The sequence below is a fragment of the Schistocerca nitens genome, chromosome 1 (assembly GCF_023898315.1).
Source record: "Schistocerca nitens isolate TAMUIC-IGC-003100 chromosome 1, iqSchNite1.1, whole genome shotgun sequence".
In the NCBI taxonomy this organism is placed as follows: domain Eukaryota; kingdom Metazoa; phylum Arthropoda; class Insecta; order Orthoptera; family Acrididae; genus Schistocerca; species Schistocerca nitens.
Window position 1 is genome coordinate 342284900 of NC_064614.1, and position 14964 is coordinate 342299863.

Below are 14964 nucleotides of genomic sequence, written 5' to 3' on the forward strand. Positions count from 1 at the left end.
TCGGTAAAAAACAGGAACAATTATAGAATCACTTTGTTGCCCATCTGCCTGTCTGTCAGTCCGACTATTAAAAAGCCTTTCACTCAGCAACGGGTAGATGTGTCAAGTTACAATTTATGTCAAATATTAAGATCTACAGTCTCTTGGCGATGCAAAAAACTGAAGATCCAATGTCAATGCAATCGCAAGATAGAGCCATTTATGTCACATACTTTGACACTCGCAAACTCATTCGTCAAAACCTGTAGGACACTTTCCGTTGAACTAGAAACACGAAATTTGGCAAGAAGCAGGGTTTGACAGTTCAACGAAAGCAAAAAATCCGAAAATTGTTAATTTGTGATTATAACAGAAGAAAATTAATTTTTTGCTAATTTGTCATCTGATTGTTGGTCTGTCTGTTATACCCCTTTCTTCTCAGAAACGGTTGTATGTATGTATTCAACCAGAGACCTAGAAACGACGGAGAGGCTCCGTCCTGCCGTAGCCCTCAGTGGTCAACAACCCCACAACAGGCCACAACAATCCACCCACCCCACCGCCGCCCCACATCGAATCCAGGGTTATTAAGCGGTTCGGCCCCAAATGGACACCCGCCGGGAACCTCTCATACCAGACAAGTGTAACCCCAAATGTTTGCGTGGTAGAATAATTGTGGTGTATGCGTACGTGGAAACGGTGTTTGCGCAGCAATCGCCGGAACAGTGTAACTGAGGTGGAATAAGGGGAAACAGCCCGTATTCGCCGAGGTAGATCGAAAACCGCCTGAAGAACTATCCACAGGCTGGCCGGAACACCGGACCTCGACACTAATTAGCCGGAAGTATTCGTGCCGAGGACCGGCATGTCTTCCCGCTCGGGAAGCAGCGCGTTAGACCGCGCGGCTAGCCGGGAGGGCTCTCTCAGAAACCGTTACACTTATCACGTTGAAATTTATGTCGCATACTAAGGTTTATAGTCTCTTGGAGGAGTAATAAATTTAAGCTTCTGAATCAGTGCTATCAAAAGATACAGCCATATATGTCGCAAACTTACTCATCAAAAGCTATAGAATACTTACCGTTAGTCTAGAACCATGAAATTTGGTAAAAAAACAAGGTTTCGCAGTACAACTAAAGGAAAACAATTCGAAAATTTTTAAAGTGTAATTACATGACATAAAAAATATCTCTTTGCCATTAGAACTTAAACTACATTCATCATCCGTCAAAAGCATAACAGAAACATATTACTGGACGCACACATAAAATCTAAGCTTTAGTTATGTTTTAGTAAATATACTACAACTAGTTTATCAAGTATTCTCTCTCCGGATACATAAACTTAAGTTCCGTTCTCTCTCCGGGATGGCTGAACTATCTGTATACATAATTAAGTTCGTACCGAACCGTCCTATTTGCACTTAGCCAAGTTCTTTGAATGAGAGAAAATTCCTGAAACTCAGACAGAAATTAGTCATTGTTAATACAATATAGGTCTTCAGTTTACTTCAGTTTAAGTTTCAGGGCTGAGAGGCGTGGTCGATATGAGAAATTATTTACTTACGTTTGGTACCCACCTGCGTGAAGCATACTCAGACAGACACCAGGAAGTGGGCGGCTATATGGACCACGGCTTCTCAACCCGGAAATTTTAAGTGAAGAAATTAGTAAGTAATATATTCTGGTACATTATCTACTATACTTTTTGGGTCGTTCGATAGTTCTGAGTCTGAAGTCTGCTATTACAGAATATAACAATTCCTCAACTTGCGTTTTAAGAGTATTGTCAATATTTGAAGCCATTTCTCTTCGTTTGCTATTTCAGTTATGCTTTGTCATAAAGCTAAGAAGAAAATACAGTCTTTTGCAACTGAAAGATTTATTTGTATATACCAAACAAGTTTCGCCTATTCGTGCAATGCATCTCCAGTGGTGTATAAAATAAAGAAAATTATTGAACCATACATATTTTGATGGGGAATCTGTAGTCGTTCTTGCCAGCTCATTTAAATTATCTAACTATTCATAAATATATGGTTCTGCTTCTCTACACTTCTTAAACTTACATTCATTGTATGCATCTACGTGCACATACGGAAGAACACATGAATACATAAAAAGGACACACAAACGAACGTAAGTATAAAAAACACAACCACGCACTTGTAAATGATTTAAATGGGCTGCCAAGAATCACTATAGAGCTATCAAAATACGTAAAAATAAATATCTTTCTTTATATTATATGCCAGTGAAGATATGTAGCAAGAATAGGTGAAACATGTTTGTTAGACACAAATAAAACATTGGGTTGCATAAGAAGAAATTTTTCTTATCTATGTGGTAGAGCATAATTTTAAGACTATTTTTAATCTCGGAGAAATTCCATGGAAGATAATGGATGAAGTTTAATCTGAAGGTTCAAGACTGGGAGAAAATGTTGACTTATAATCACTTCCAACTTAAACGACTCGAAAGCTGCATTCATAGCGGAACTTCATCATTGTGAAGCAGCAGCAGTTGACGTACAACACGAAAAGATCCTCAGGCGCGTTTACCCTGTGATTTTATCTTGAAGTCCATCTGCTCGTGGAATGCAATAGTCGCACAGTGAGTCGCTGGTCAAAATTAAAACCGTTGCTAATTCTTGACTTTGCTGACTTTCAGTATTATGAATTAAGGTGTTCAAAATCCATCGTAACCATATAGGCTTTCTGAACAAAAGTGGCCAACCCCACATTCCATTTTCTAGCGTAGTTTTCTCCAACGATGTCCTCCATGTAAAATGCATAAATATTTTGGCTCTCCCTCCATTACCTCTGCCCTGTATTAAACTCTGTGAGAAAGTATCGGCTTTTCCCATAGCCACCAAAAACATTATTGGTATCTGAAACAATTTAATCCATTTCTACACTGAAGAGCCAAAGAAACTGGGTACACCTGCCTAATCTCGTGTAGGGCCTTAGCGAGCGCGCAGAAGCGCCGCAGAAGCATGGACTCTACCAACGTCTGAAGCAGCGCTGGAGGGAATTGACACCATGAATCCAGGGGGATTGTCCATAAATCCTCAAGTGTAGAACGGGGTGGATATCTCTGCTGAACAGCACGTTGCAAGGCATCCCAAATATGCTCAATGATGTTCGTGTCAGCGGAGTTTGGTGGGCAGCGGAAGTGTTTAATCTCAGAAGAGTGTTCCTGGAGCCACTCTGTAACAATTCTGGACGTGTGGGGTGTCGCAACGTCCTGCTGGAATTGCCCAAGTCCGCCGGAATGCACAATGGACACGAATGGATGCAGGTGATCAAACGGGATGCTTACGTACGTGTCACCTGTCAGGGACGTATCTCGATTTATCAGGGGTTCCATATCACTCCAACTGCACACGCCCCATACCATTGCAGAGTCTCCACCAGCTTGAACAGTCACCTGCTGGCATGCAGGGTCCATAATTCCATACACGTACACGCCCATCCGCTCGATACAATCTGAAACGCGATTCGTCCGACCAGGCAACATGTTTCCAGTCGTATGTGAGTGCAGGCTTTCTCGGCGAATTTCATATATGAAGTCTTCACGGATTGTCAGCCGAGTATCGTCGTCGTCTCATAGCAACGTTTCGATGGAATGCGTCTCCATCATCTTCAGGAGAAGATGATGGAGACGCTTTCCATCGAAACGTTGTTACGAGACGACGACGATACTCGGCTGACAACCCGTGAGGACTTCATATATGTTTCCAGTCCTCAGCAGTCCAATGCCGGTGTTGACGGGCCCAGGCAAGGCGTAAAACTTTGTGTCGTGCAGTCATCAAAGGTACACGAGTGGGACTTCGGCTCCGAAAGCCCATATCGATGATGTTTAGTTGAATGGTTCGCACGCTAACACTTGATGATGGCCCAGCAATGAAATCTGCAGTAATTTGCGGGATTATTGCACTTGTGTCACGTTGAACAATTGTCTTCAGTCGTCGTTGGTCTCCTTCTTGCAGGATCTTTTTCCGGCCGCAGCGCTGTCGGAGAGTTGATGTTTTACTTGATTCCTGATATTCACAGTATACTTATGAAATGGTCGTACGGGAAAATCCCCACTTCGTCGCTGCCTCAGAGATGCTGCGTCCCATCGCTCGTGCGCCGACTGTAACATCACGTTCAAACTGTAGCAGCGGTAACCGATCTAACAACTATACCTACCCTATCGTATGGAAATTTTAGACTGTTTATTTTTTATTTCTTCCCCGCACGTTCTTACAGTTGTTTCCACGCCGTTTCATTGTCCTACAATCACTCGTTTTTCACGGAGGCTCTCTCAAGTAGCGTAAATTTAGCTATTACCACCCAATACGTTGCGCACACTAGTGACGTCCTAAACACATTAATCTATATAGGCGGTAAGCAGCGACATTGGTCATGCATTATTAGTAAACATAAGAAATTATTTAAAAACTGGGTAAACGAGATAATTATGTGTATTATACGAAAATTTTCACCGCTTTATACATTAATAAAATGCTCATATACATTCGCTATCCAAGCAGTATGGCTGCTTTTGACGTGTTGGTATTATTCACTATACACCATTAATAACGAATAAACGGTAGATTCGTAGAAGCCCTTCAACCCGCAAGAGAAAATGCTACAGAAATACGAGTTAAGCGGCCTACATTGTCAACGGAACGTAAGTTTTAGTGCTTCACGAAAGCGAGAAACCCCAGTAAACCCACTTTAACGCATTATAGCAGGTGGAGAGCTCTAAGTATTGGTGTTGAAACTTACACGTACAAGAACTTTCAGCCACAATTCAGTACTGAAGAAGAAAGAGGAAAAAATATTTTTTGACAACTTTATTAGATCAGATCTTCCTAATATTGAATTTACCATGTGTGAGAAATTTAGCAATATAATCAGAACAACACTAGTGTAGATATATTAAAGCTACCCGTCATGTATCGGTAACGATTGCAGTCATTCTGAAGTTGTTAGTGTTAATCCTGGCACTGTGAGTGAAGCGTTGTTCCCATGTGAAACTGAAGGTACTGGAAGACGTCTTGTTACAGAAACATGATGACAGCAGAAGTATCAAGTTTTACAAAATTTTAACTGTTTTTTAAGGACGGTCAATTTTTTGAAGTTTTTTTGGGTAAAGGAGCGCAAGTACGAGTATGTCAGCCGTGTGTCACAATTATTTCTGTAAATCAGAAATATTAGAAATCGATGAAATATTATGAAGCGGGAAGTAAGCAAAAGAATGATACGAAAATATTGGCGCTACATATATAATAATGGGAGTATATCTGGGCTGTTGGACAAAATCAATACTTCTCGCCTGGCCGCGCGGGGTAGCCGCGCCGTCCAGGGCGCCCTGTCACGGTTCGCACGGCTGCCCCCGTCGGAGGTTCGCGTCCTCCCTCTGGCATGGATGTGTGTTTTGTCCTTAGAGTAAGTTAGTTTAAGTTAGATTAAGTAATATGTAAGCCTATGGAACGATGACCTCTGCAGTTTGGTCCCATGGGAACTTAACCACTTCTCTCCTGGGGATTACGCATTACTCGGGATACCATGCAAAATTTTGTGTCATTAATACTATCTGCGTCCTTGTCACAAGATACGGACTGACTTTCCATATAGTATACTGACTGCTTTTTTTTTTCTTCAGAGAACGCAGTGCATTCCACGAAAATTTAACTTACTCATGCCAGTACATCACATGCGGTCCTCTTTCAGAAAAATACGCTACCTGTCTAAAGCATGCGGACGTTTCTGTATACTGCGGACTTTAACACTATATGTCACGACTAGCGGAACCCTCAGAATAAAAGGTTTTCAATTGAGGAGCAGAAGCAGCAGAAAGGGTCTGTCAGGAGAGCTCAGTGACTTCGAACATGGAGTAGTCATTGTGTATCATCAGATTGACAAATCCATCAGAACCATTTCAACCCTTACACAGCTGCCCAAGTCGACTACTGGTGGTGTCGTGACTGTGAAGTGGAAACGCGAAGGAACAGCCACGACTAAACCAAAAACAGACAGACGTCATGTAGTGACGGGCGGGGGCCGTCGAGCTTTGCGCAGAGTGACTGTTAAAAACTCGCAGGAAACCAGCGGAAGGAATCACTCGTGAGTTCCCAAGTGCCACCAGCAGTACAGCTGGCACAATGACTGTGCGTGGGGGGCTAAAAGAGTAGGGTACAACGGCCGAGCTGCCGCTCATAAGCAACACATTCCTGCAGTCAGTGCTTAGCGACGCTTCACTTGAGGTGTGTCAAGAGCAACGCCACTGCACAGTGGATGGCTGGAAACGAGTGAAGAATGACGCTGTCCCCTGTGACCTCCGATGGAAGGATTTCGGTTTCCCGAATGCGTGCAGGACTCTGTCAACGTGTGTGTGACAGCAGCGAATTACGAAATAGATGGTGTTACGTTGTAGGGGTATTTTCCGTGGTTGTGGTGCTGTCCCTCTATTGCACTTAAGAAAAGGGTAAATGCGGAAGGGTGTGAACACATGTTACAGCATTGTGTACTGCGCATACAGGGTGTCTGAAAAGACTTTCCCTGATTACATAAATTGATAACTCAGGCTAGAAGTAAGATACAAATATGTAACTTGTGTCGAATTGTTTACAACTATCAAAGCTTTTCTTTCTGTTTTAGTTTCGCAGTACGTTAAGTAGTGGATGAGGTGCAGTGCCCAGGAAACCATGTTAACCAATCAGGAGAAGGCACAGTGTGTCCTGTGGTACCATGAGACACTTCGAGACAACATTTGGAAGGAATCCACCTGATGTCAAAAGCATTAAAGCCTGGTATGAGAAGTTCAAGAACACAGGATCGGTTGCTGACCTTCCGAGGTCTGGTCGACCAAGAACCTCGGCAGACAGGGTGGAAGCTCTAAGGCAGTCTTTTCTGCGAAGTCCGAAGAAATCGGTGCGCAGGGCCTCACGTGAATAACAGATGCCGAATAGCTCTCTCCATGACATTTTACACAAACGTTTATTGTTTTGTGCATACAAAGTGCAAGTCGTTCAGGCCTTGTTGCCCAATGACAGTACACGTCGATATGACTTTGCGGTCGAAATGCTATCACGTATTGAGGATGATGATGGTTATCTCAGACCAATTGCCTTTTCCGACGAAGCGACCTTTTTTGTCAGTGGAGTAGTGAATCGCCATAATGTGCGCATTTGGGGTTCACAACCCGCTGGCGAGTTCATGGAGTGCACCAGAGGCAGTCCAAAGGTGAATGTTTGGTGCGCGCTATTGCACAATCGAATTATCGGGCCATTCTTCTTCGCTGAGGCTACCATCACATCTGCAGTGTATCTGTACATGTTGCAATTGTATGATGTTCCTCAGCTGCTTTAGTATCACCCCGATGTCTTGTTTCAGCAAGACTCTGCACCGCCTCATTGGGGTTTGGACGTCCGTGCCTATCTCGATATGACCTTTCCTGGGCGATGGATTGGTCGTGATGGTCCAACGGTTTGGCCTCCACGCTCTCCTGACGTAACCCCATTAGACTTCTCTTTATGGGTCTTATGCCAAGGACGAGGTCTACCGAACACGTGTACCAGATCTTGATACCCTGCGGCAACGGATAACCACAGTCGTTGAATCGATCCCTCCAGTGATGTTGGCTAATGTGTGGACGGAAATTGTATATCGCCTAGATGTGCTACGTGCTACCAAGTGTGCTCATGTGGAAGTTTACTGATGTGTGAAAAAAACTTTGATAGTTTGTAAACAATTAGACACCAGTTTCATATTTGTATCTTACTTCTAGCCTGAGTTATCAATTTATGTAATCAGGGAAAGACTTTTCGGACACCCTGTATAAGAAGAGCACGTCGGAGTCGATGACTGGTTACATCAGCATGACAGTGCATCGACTCATAAAGCAGCAAATGTGAGGCAATGCTCTGTGGACAATAACATTTCCGAAATTGACTGGCCTGCCCAGAGTCCCAACCAAAGTCCAATGTAACACGTTTGGGATGAGTTACAAAGCAGACTTCGCTGCAGACCACAGCGTCCAACATCGCGACATTCTCCGGTTTCGTCTCCTGTAGAGAAATGGGCTGCTCTTCCTCCACATAGATACAGACGCATTGAAAGTATCCCTAGCAGAGTTCGGGCTGTCAACAAAGGCTAAGTGAGTACACACCTCATATTAATTTCAACCAATAGGTGTCTATCGGTCAGTCACCAATCTGGGGTCATGTTAACAACACTCGCTCCCTCCTGAGTGTCTGAGAGTGCGTACGCCACAGCTGGTAGATAGTTTCACCCACTGCAACATGACATCACTCGTTTGCAGACAGAAATTCTCGCACTAGCGCATTAGCCTGTCCTCAACGGAATTTCACTTTTCAAACATTTTACAGTTCTATACTTAGGACACGTATTACTGAACCCGCTACAACGTTGCGCGTATTGCACCATCAGTTCGTTATACAGCAGAGAAGACAAATATCTGCTTCAGTTATTCATTCACGAACGTCTTCAATTTATCAAACTCAGCATGTAAATCATGCCTCATTCTGCTGAATTACTCTTAGAAATTCAATAGAATGATAAATACAACAATCACACAAATAATCACCTTCGGTAGAGTTACAGAAAAATTTAGTCACAAGGGTCCATACTTCACACAAGCGAAACGTTAGTGGTGAACGAATGAATGGGTGGTCGGCCGTACAGACGATTAAATATATTAAATACCAAACATGTACAATGTATATACAAGGCACTTGTAATTAAAAAGGTGGTCATATAACACTCCGTTAATGACGTTCGACCAAGTAATTAATAAAAGCTGTCGTTGCGTTAATCAAGAAAGGGGAAAATATTTTTATTAAGTTCCCCCAGCGTAATAAAAGCAGTGCTGTATGAATTGATAATGAAAGCAGCAAGAATTCCCCCTCTCACCATCCCCAACACACACACACATTTTTTCCGTTCTTCTATCGTGAGAGGGCGGTAATGTCAGGAACCTGCCCGCCCATGAATACCTCCTATCTGAATACGAAAAAATGAAATCAGAAAGCATGAAACGAAATTTCTTGATCTAATATAGGATTTGTCCGGAGATCTATTAACAGGAGTTTTAGGCTCAAAAGGGAAAAGGGTGCGCTACGGAACAAAAACGAAGACAGATGGCCCGAGCGTGGGTGTGGGGGTGCACGGCGCACCCCCGAGTCCAGAGCGGACCCGTTGCTAACGAGGGAGCGGGCCGCAATTAGCAGTCGCCAGATACCATCTGCCGGCGACAGCCGCCCCTGATTGATGCACGCAGCGGGGAAGAAGGCCAACGGCCGCCGCTCCGGGCCCACCTCGCACAAGGGTTCTTCGTTTTCACCTCACCGGGTCTCATCATTAGGTCGACATCGACATCATTACAGGCTGCTCCAATCCAGAGGTAATCAAACCTGAACTCAGTTCACAGCATCTCACTACCCAGACATGTAGCTAGTACGATTTCTGAAAACCTGAAGACAAATCCGGATGAATATAGTTATACTATCAGACAGCCAAATATGATCAAAGCCAACGTTTCATTATATATTGTGTAGGGTGGGCGAGAAGTCCCTGTAACCCCTAGTATCGAGTGCTGATTTGGCTTGTTTTAGCACAACTGTGTTCTCCATCATGCTGTAAACACATTTCTATACGCCCCCATGTTCTTCTTGAGATATATTTTAGCATGTCCGGTGTTATAGTGCAAAATGCATCCTCAACAGCATTGCGCAATTCTTTTTAGCTTAACGACGTGCAGATACATGCGTCTTAATGAGCCCCCACCCCTCCTTAACAAGTTGTCACGAGTTCTTGGTGGCCATTTCAAGGGAGCTGGTGTTACCCATGAACCACGACCTGTCCGCCGTCCTGGAAAGAGTTCATTTGCGAACTCCCGCACTGCGAGAGTGTAGTGAGGACGCGCTCCGTCTTGCTGCAACCATATGCGTTCTGTGAGGCCCCTTTCCCAAGTAGATGATGTGATGTCATCGTTGCCCCTTCTTTACGTACTCGACTGTGTAATAATTCCCTTTTGTCCAAACGACAATACTTCTGAGACGTGAGCTGCGATAAATGGCACATTAAAACTTCCTGGCGGATTAAAACTGTGTGCCGGACCGAGACTCGAACTCGGGACCTTTGGCTTTCGCGGGCAAGTGCTCTACCGACTGAGGACGGGGCGTGAGTCGTGCTTGGATAGCTCAGTTGGTAGAGCACTTGCCCGCGAAAGGCAAAGGTCCCGAGTTCGAGTCTCGGTCCGGCACACAGTTATAATCTGCCAGATAGTTTCATGTCAGCGCACACTCCGCTGCAGAGTGAAAATCTGATTCTGGAAACATACCCTAGGCTGTGGCTAAGCCATGTCTCCGCAATATCCTTTCTTTCAGGAGTGCTAGTTCTGCAAAGTTCGCAAGAGAGCTTCTGTAAGGTTTGGAAGGTAGGAGACGAGGTACTGGCAGAAGTAAAGCTGTGAGGATGGGGCGTGAGTCGTGCTTGGGTAGCTCAGTTGATAGAGCACTTGCCCGAGAAAGGCAAAGGTCCCGAGTTCGAGTCTCGGTCCGGCACACAGTTTTAATCTGCCAGGAAGTTTTATATCAGCGCACACTCCGCTGCAGAGTGAAAATCACATTCTGGATACGTTTCTTCATCGTCTGATGGCTCTTTCCCAATAGAGCTTATCATTTGTTTGGCATTTCCCGCCACACAGCAATAGCTTCTGCTGGTTCTACGCGTACGCCTTTTCTCTGGACTCTTAATCTAATTGCTTGTATTTTATTCTATACATTCACTTAGTTTCAATACATTCTGAACTTTTTTTCTGGGTGTGGCGATTTCTTATTCCTTAGTGTATCTGCAATGTATTTTCATCTTACAATAGTGAGTCATTAAACTGCACGCACCAAGAAACCTGTGGACAGAAGTAATTTACACGTTCAAAATAAAATCGCTACTTGTAATTACAAACGAGCAACCAAGTACAGGGTGGTTATAATTCAACTTTTGCTACTTGAGTCACTGTACACGAAAAACTATTTACCGTCCGGGTACCCCACGTTATAGGGACGATTTTCCGACTGTCCGCTGCAGGATTTGTGTTGATAAAAGTGTTAATGTCTTGACTTGCCCTTGGACGCAGCTACTAGTACGGCGAAGTAGGTTTGAAACACGAGCATGAGCGTGTATTACAGCTGCAGACATTCAACGTGTGACCGGACAAGGTGAGCAGGGCTTTATTTGTACATCTGTTTTATCAAAACAACTGCAATAGTTCTAATGCTCTTCGCCAGTATTGACGCATTAATGGTATACAGAGAGGCCTTATTTCCACACCGGGGTTGAAGAACATGATTTGGGAATTGCTCGTGGGAGAGACCGATAGCCAATTGCCACAAACTGTTGAAGAAATCACTGATACCAAAGCTGAGAATGATGGACGCAATGCGCGCTCAACGAAAGTGCACGATCTGTGTCACAATAGCCCAACATTCCATGGTTCTCTGTTGTTTCGGGCAGCAGCAGAGCAATCTATAGTGCGATTAAAGGCTGTCGTGGGTACAGATAGTCGTTACACTGAGCAACGTTTGTAATCTGGGATGTGAACATGGTACGTAATTATGAAATTTATCCTCTAATAAGGAAAAGAAATGAGTTTCCTCCAATGATTAATTTGTCATTTCTCTTTCACATGTCTTTACAAATGTTTCCACAAAGTTTGGTTGTCCTACGATAGCTCGGTTTTCACGGGGGCTCTCTGGAGTAGCGAAAATTTAATTATGACCACCCTGTAGTTCCGGTGGGAAATGGCAGCAAGTGTTTCCCTATCTCGAGTCGTAAAGCCATCATATAATACCAGGAGATATGAAATCCCGGTTACATAATCAATAGTTAGTGCAGTCACTGGAAGGTACTATTGGCGAGCATTGTGTCTCTGACTGTTCTCTTGCCCGTGGATATCGACTTTGCAAAACAGGGCCACTGCTGTTCCGTTTCCTGGCTTGTCAGTTGTCCTCATTAATGACAGAAGAACCTGTTTCCATGCCAAACGACGTGGCCCAGTGATTTAATACTCTGTAGTCGTATAAGGTAACTCCTGGATTGAAATCCACATCCGGCTATCCAAATTCACATTTTCTATAGTTTCAGTAAGTCACATTAAGCGAATGCAGGATAAACCTTCAACAAAACAGTGGCCGAATACACTTCTCCTTCTAGTTCAATAGAGTGCTCCGCTTCGAATGACCCAGACGGAGATGGGACGTCGCATTTTAGCTTACCTTCCTTTTTCGTCCTTTCATCTAGGCAATTCCTTGTTGGTTCAGGGTAGAAACCTGCTCTCTTCGAACAGTAAATACATCAAAAGTTCTTAGAAACCTCTCAGGGTTTCTCTGCTTGATTGATTAACGGTGCGCTTTCGAGTGCACAGCTGTGTTGTTGATTTATTTTTATTACTAACATGTCGACTACCATCCCAGTGGTCAAATGTCAAATGCGTGTGAATTCCTATGGAACCAAACTAATGAGGTCATCGGTCCCTAGACTTACACACTACTTTAACTAACTTAAACCAACTTATGCTAACAACAACACACACACCCATGCCCGAGGGAGGACTCGAACCTCCGGCGGGAGTGGCCGCACAGTCCGTGACATGGCGCCCTAAACCGCGCGGACACTCCGCGAGGCGCCCCAGTGGTATACCACAGGTGCTGCGAGCTGTTTACGCGTACTCACTGCCTGGACTCCAGAATTTGAAGTACTGTTGGTGCCGCGTAGCCATTTATAGCCGAGTTCGACTCCTGACGAATCCTACACCCTTTTATGCACATTTGCTTTTCCAGAGCCCGCAGTCTTATTCCGTGGAAAGCACAGTCTCTCAGAGTTTTCCAGCTTTGGTGGATGAGTTGGCTGACGAGATCTTGATAAAGTGTGAGTCGGACCACAAGCCTTGTTTAAACAGGAATCTCCATCACGGTTATCTTACGTTTCCCGACAACTTTACCTCAACAGAATCCTGAATTATGCTGTCTCAGAATCTTGGCGTTTACAACACGAAACTGATCTCATATTTCCTTATGATCGCGGTAGTGCTCGGCTGGTTGTTTTAGTCGGGCATTTCGTAGAGATTCCTTGCGATTGCTATCGATTATCGTAGTAGCACGTCACATTCGGCTGAAATGCGGTAGATACTCGGCTTTCCTATACCTATGTCGTACTCAACATCATAACTTGGCTCTACATCCGATAGCATACCATGTCAATATAGGATGACCCAGAAGTCCGCTAACTTCGGAAAATGCACTAGTTCACTGCAAAATGTAGGTAGAGAGGTAAAAATCGACACACATGCCTTTAACGACGTGGGGTCTCATTGAAACCAAAAGAGAATGCAAACACCGTCCAACAGAGGGCGCTGGGCAGCATCATGCCAGTGACGCCGCAAGAGAATAGTGTATAAAATGAGATGTAGGGAGAGAGAGGAGGAATCTTTATGAATTGTTAGCCACCGACTTTTGGCGCTGAGAGCATTTCCGGTGTGGGCACTGCAGAAAATGGAGAAAGATGAAGATTGGTTGTCTAACGTGTTGTGGACCTACGAAGCCCATTTCACTCTCCAATGGTTTATCAACACCCGAAATTGCAGAATTCGGGCTCGTACAACTGTCCTGGAAACCCCATTGGATGATTAGGAAGTCACGGTGTTGATTTACGTATCAATCGCGACTGCACACTTTTTCTTCAAGGAAATGCAGGGTCCTCATTTTCAAACCGTCAGCATGACAGTTGCGAGGTACGCCGATAAGCTACAGAATCGCATCATCCCTAGCCTGGCTGAAAAAGAGCTGCAGGAAGGTACGACTTTTATGCTGCTCCTCCTTATAGTGCTACACGTGTGAAAGATCACTTACGAACATCATTTGGCGAGGGTCGGTTCTGAGCCGCCACTTCGGTCATGCTTTGCCTTCCAGGTCCCCAGACCTCAATCCGTGTGATTACTGGTTGCGGCGTTACCAGAAGCTGGTAGTCTACCGCGCTCGTCCCACGTCATTACGGATGCTAAAAGACAACATCCGACGGCAGTTTCTCACCATACCTAATGATATGCCGTACAGTGTTGTTCAGATCTCTGTCCCTCGAGTAAAAGTATTAATGAATGACGGCCGATATATTGAGCACTGAACATTTGTTATGAAGAACATCGTCTTTGCTTTTGTATAGTACGAAGCGCCATCTGTAGGTCATTTCGTGTACTTTTTTGGTTTCAATAAAACACCATGTCATTTCAAGCACGTGGGTTAACTTTTACCTCTCTATCTAGATTGATTTTCCGAATGTTAATGGACTTTTGGGTCGCCCTGTAGATTTCCAATCCCCAGCAAACTTTTAATTTCCACCGAGACACGATCATACCAGACTGCGAACAGCAAAACAAGTGCTGTCTGTGCTTGCAAAGTCTGCGGGATTCAAATGCAAGCAGCATTGAGGAAGGGGTGAGAAGCGCGAAACACAGAGCTGCGCCACGTCACAGACGTGGCCGCTCCGCTGGCGCAGGCGCCGTCATCAGCGGGGCTGCTTACAGAAAGGGGGCTCTTTCAAGCAGGCTACTTGCAGCCCCCTTATCTGCAGCTATTCGTGCCTTTGTTTACACCGCGACACGGCGCTCGCAATAATGTCTCCAGTCCCGCCGCTAAGAGGCAAATTAGCTGCGCCGTGGAGGGGCACAGCGGCGAGTCCGCTCTGACAGAGCCGCGTGCTATTCTTTTGTTCCTCTGAAAGCTTCCGCCAAACCGGCACACACGCCGCACGCGGCAACACGTGGTGCAGAAAACAGTATCAGGGCACCGCAATGTTTCCCTCTTCCATTCTTAAATATGTGTCGGTTTTTATTTTAATACGGTTGAAACAGTATTCAATCATCAATAAAACTAAACAACGTTCCTGAATTGCGGAACCCAAAGGTGTAATGACGTAAAGGA

The 14964-nt window shown here is 44.6% G+C and overlaps 1 non-coding gene across 1 annotated transcript; it reads left to right on the forward strand.

Annotated features, from left to right (window-relative positions):
• Positions 1 to 10179: 10179 nt before the first annotated feature.
• On the forward strand, positions 10180 to 10254 carry Trnas-cga (transfer RNA serine (anticodon CGA)). Its single transcript has one exon. It is a non-coding gene; the product is annotated as a tRNA-Ser (tRNA).
• Positions 10255 to 14964: the final 4710 nt, after the last annotated feature.